This window comes from Phlebotomus papatasi, chromosome 4 (assembly GCF_024763615.1).
Source record: "Phlebotomus papatasi isolate M1 chromosome 4, Ppap_2.1, whole genome shotgun sequence".
Classification (NCBI taxonomy): domain Eukaryota; kingdom Metazoa; phylum Arthropoda; class Insecta; order Diptera; family Psychodidae; genus Phlebotomus; species Phlebotomus papatasi.
In genome coordinates this window covers 5,982,093-5,987,092 of record NC_077225.1, presented here as the reverse complement: position 1 = coordinate 5,987,092, position 5,000 = coordinate 5,982,093, and the positions used below count along the sequence as shown (strand labels likewise).

The 5,000-nt window shown below is 53.5% G+C and overlaps 1 pseudogene; it reads left to right on the top strand.

Annotated features, from left to right (window-relative positions):
- The window catches only part of LOC129808647 (large subunit ribosomal RNA), an 8,285-nt pseudogene that overhangs the window by 785 nt on the left and 2,500 nt on the right, over nt 1-5,000 (top strand).

Genomic DNA, 5,000 nt, shown 5'->3' with positions numbered 1-5,000 from the left:
AGGAGTCTAGCATGTATGCAAGTTATTGGGATTTATTGTCAAACTTTTGTTAGACAATAGAGTATTTTGAAATAAAACCCAAGAGCGAAATTAACGTGACTGTTAATGGGATTATATTTATCCATTATATATTACATATATGGATAAATTTCCATCCCGGGGCGATTTATAATTAAAATTGCAAAATTTTATGAAATCGTACCTTGAGCATACATGGTAGGACCCGAAAGATGGTGAACTATGCCTGATCAGGTTGAAGTCAGGGGAAACCCTGATGGAGGACCGAAGCAGTTCTGACGTGCAAATCGATTGTCAGAATTGGGTATAGGGGCGAAAGACCAATCGAACCATCTAGTAGCTGGTTCCCTCCGAAGTTTCCCTCAGGATAGCTGGTGCACATTATATAAGAGTAATCTTATCCGGTAAAGCGAATGATTAGAGGCTATTGGGGACGAAACGACCTCAACCTATTCTCAAACTTTAAATGGGTAAGACCTCGACTTTCTTGATTGAAGTCATACTTTGAGGTTAAGATAAAAGTTGTACTTAGTGGGCCACTTTTGGTAAGCAGAACTGGCGCTGTGGGATGAACCAAACGCTATGTTACGGCGCCCAAATGTTAATACGACTCATGTCAGATACCATGAAAGGTGTTGGTTGTTTAAGACAGCAGGACGGTGGACATGGAAGTTGTAAACCGCTAAGGAGTGTGTAACAACTCACCTGCCGAAACAACTAGCCCTTAAAATGGATGGCGCTCAAGTCGTCTGCCTATACATAGCCGTTACAATAGATGTTATATATGAGCAATTGTATATAATATGAAATTGTAATGAGTAGGAGGGTACAATGGTGTGCTTTGAAGTGTTGGACGTAAGTCCACATGGAGCCGCCATTGGCACAGATCTTGGTGGTAGTAGCAAATAATCGAATGAGATCTTGGATGACTGAAGTGGAGAAGGGTTCCGTGTGAACAGTGGTTGATCACGGGTTAGTCGGTCCTAAGCTCTAGGCGAAAGCTGAACATATAAAAAAATATAAATTTTTGGTTTATATTTTTTGAGCGAAAGGGAATACGGTTCCAATTCCGTAACCTATTGAGTATACGTTTATTGTGGGTCCTATAGATATAGAGTAATATCTATATTCTATAGGTTTAAAGCTCATCCTGGCAACAGAAGCTACCATAGAGAAGCCGTCGAAGCATACCGAAAGAGTTATCTTTTCTGTTTCATAACTGTATTACCATGGAAGTCTTTCGAAGAGAGATATGGTAAATGAGTTAGAAGAGCATGGCGTTTATTGCTGTGTCGGGTATGTCATTCCTCGGACCTTGAAAATCTATGGTAGGGCCACGTAAACATTCTCAATAGACCGTACCAATATCCGCAGCAGGTCTCCAAGGTTAAGAGTCTCTAGTCGATAGAATAATGTAGGTAAGGGAAGTCGGCAAATTAGATCCGTAACTTCGGGATAAGGATTGGCTCTGAAGATTGAGATGTGTCGGGCTTGTTTGGGAAGTATGAGTAAATGTGTTGGCTGAAGTATCTGATTAGTTGTCTTAACGGACGGTGAAAAGATATGATTAGGCCAGCACGAAGTACGGAACACTCAAGCTATGCTATATACGCTAAAAAAAATGTTGGTAAAACAACATTTTTGTATATAGATTTACAACGACCATCAACAAACAATCAATTCAGAACTGGCACGGACCAGGGGAATCCGACTGTCTAATTAAAACAAAGCATTGTGATGGCTCTAACGGGTGTTGACACAATGTGATTTCTGCCCAGTGCTCTGAATGTCAATGTGAAGAAATTCAAGAAAGCGCGGGTAAACGGCGGGAGTAACTATGACTCTCTTATGAAGGGGGTCATGGTTACAGGTCGGGCCCCTTAGTTAGACTTCGGGGACCCGGCAAGTGCCTCGCGGCGCCTCCTCGTGGCGACCGCCGGTAACACGGGGGCGAGGCCAGGCCTCCCCTCGTGGCCAAGACCGCGAGGTGCGCCTTCGTGGGGGTAACTCCTTACCCCACGGAGGTTCTTCTAAGGAGAAATATTTGCAGGGTGGTGGCTGCTCCCTGCATCTTAGTCCAGTAGCCATGAGCGGACATGAAGCAGCCTCGGACTCGGGGGGTCAAGGCCGCGCACCCCCTGGGAATCATTCGGCGGCCATTGTTGACGAACATGGCGATGGGACTCGGCTCCTCAGGGAGTTTGAGTCGGCCCTCCCTTTTGTCCCGCGCTCATGTCCCCTATGTCTGTTGACCGGCAGGGGGAACTTCTGGGCGCTGACACTGACGGCGGAAGTAAGGCACGTGACTGAGGACCACCCCACTCTCCAGCAGATGTACGTCTGCTCGAAATGTGGGAAACGGTACAGCCTCAAGCGATCTGCGCAGTGTCACGTGCCTAAGTGTACTGGACCGCGCTCAACCGAGGATGTCGCAGCCCTCGCCTTCAGTTGCGAGGCCTGTGACGCACGGTTTGCGACTCAGAGGGGATTGAGTCAGCATCAGCGCCATGCGCACCCCGCTGTCAGGAACGCTGCGAGGGCCCTCCAGTCCAACATCCCGCCACCTCCACCTCCCGACTCTGTGGGTCCCATTAGGGTATGCACTAGGGAGGGAGTAACCGGGTGGGAACCCGATGAGGTAAATAAGATGCTTGACCTGGAGGTTCAGTTCCGCACCGAGAGAAACGTGGCCAAGGCCATGTTCGACTCGGGCGAGCTCCCAGGTCGTACGCTAAAACAGATACGGGATAAGCGGAACACCATCTCGTACAAACGAAGGCGGGAGGTGGCCTGGCCGAGGCTGACTGCCTCGAGTGACCCTGCGGTGTTTGAAGAGGAGGGTGAGGAAGACCTTGACTCCAACGCGGGGCCAGGGTTGGTGGAGGAGGAAAATCCCCAGGAGGAAAGGGCAACGAGCGAGCCGTCGCCTACTCCAAATGAATTCGGGCAAGGCACTGCCCCTGACCCTGGGCCTTCTGCCCGTGCAGTGCCGGATCCCTGTTCGCAAGAGTCTGAGAGGGTCCAGACTCCCACCCCAGAGGACCTCCTTGATGAGGCAATGTGGCGCAAAAGGGTTGCGGGGGATGCTCTCTCCCAGATCCCGGCGGATCCCATGAGGGGCGCTGGAGAGGCGTTAGAAGCTCTGCGCTCGGCGTTGACGGGTGTCTGCGCCACCGGGGGGGTTCCGACCGACTTGGTGGTGGCGGCCCATTCGGCCGTGCAGGAGTACTTTGGAGCCAAGGTATCTGTCGCTTCGTCCACTGGACGACGGCAGGGTAGGGGGGGAGCTCATCGGAGGGCCCCTTCGGGAGGGCGGAGTCGGGGGGCAAGACGGCGATTCGCGTACTCGAGAGCCCAACAGCTCTTTCGCGAGGAGCCGGGTCTCCTAGCAAAGCTCGTTCGGCAGGGGAAGCCTCTGGATGGCTCTGGCGGCGGACTCCCCCCGGTGGGGGAGGTGAGGGCACTCTACGAGGAATTGTGGGGTGTCCGACCCTCTGTGGAGATACCGCCTATGGGGCTCCCGTCGCAAACCTGGCGGGTGGATGAGGTCCTGGGGGTGATAACACCCCAGGAAATCCAGGCAAGGATTACCCGCACCAAAGCTAGCACATCACCGGGCCTGGACGGTGTAAAAAGATGCCATCTCCAGGGAAGGGTGGCTAAGGAGCTCCTACGGTTGTGGTTCAACCTGATCTTAGTGTCAGGGATGATCCCACCGGACTGGAGCCACAACAGGACCACCCTCCTCCTCAAGGAGGGAAAGGACGGCAGGAGAGCTGAGAATTACCGCCCAATAACGGTGGGATCACTCCTGTCTCGCCTCTTCTGGGGCATCGTGGACGGAAAGTTTCGCCGTCGCACGGACTTTTCGTCGAGGCAGAAGGGCTTTGTGGCTGAGGCTGGATGCTTCAACAACATCCACATATTAGCAGAGGTCCTTCGCGCCGCCAAGCGGGGTGGTGGTTTGACTGTGGTGCAGATCGATGTGTCTAAGGCCTTCGATTCTGTGCCTCATCAGGCCATCCGCCCCGCTCTAAAGGCCTTGGGCTTGCCTGAGGTGGCGGTGCGCCTAGTTGAGGCGTCCTATTCGGATGTCTCCACTAGGATCAGGCACGGGGGGGAGAACATACAGGTGTGCCTGAGACGAGGGGTGAAACAGGGAGATCCTCTCTCTCCCCTCGTATTCAATGCTATACTCGACCCCCTCCTACGGCAACTCGAGGGACCTGAAGGGTTCCGCCTCTCGGGTGACTGCACGCTAAGCAGCCTTGGCTTCGCCGATGATGTGCTGCTGTTGGCGAGGTCCCCGGAAGGGGCGCAGCGGATGTTGGCGCGCGTGGAGGAGTACCTCAGTGCCCTTGGCATGGGGGTCTCCCCCACTAAGTGCGCTGCCTTCACCGTTGTGCCTCAGCGGGGGACCTGGTACTTGGCCGACCCGCTCCTACATTTTGGGGGCGGGGGGCCGGTGCCATATGCACCGCCCGAGGAGGCGTTCCGCTATCTTGGCGTGGGCGTCTCGCCGTGGAGGGGAGTCGGAGTGGGCAACTTGCACAAGGAGATTGGGGAGTGCCTTGGGAGAGTTAGGCGTCTTCCTCTCAAGCCTCACCAAAAGCTCCAACTTATATGCAGGTACGTGATACCTCACTACCTGTACCAGCTGACGGTCATCGCCCCCCCGATGACCCAAATACGACGGCTGGACAGGGAAGTGAGGGTGGCAATAAAGGAAATCCTCCATCTACCGCAATCCGTTTCTGACGGGCTCCTGTATTGCGGGAACAAAGATGGGGGTCTTGGAGTCCCCAAACTTGAGGTGTTGATCCCCGCAACCGTCCTCAAGTTGGGCCTCAAGTTCTCCACTTCCGGAGACCCAGTATTGCGACGACTGGCAGAGGCTGGGAACTTCCAAGCTAGGATGAGGGGGTATGCTAACGCAAACCGCCTCACGTGGCCCTTGGAGTCCCCGCGGGCCATTGAGGAGT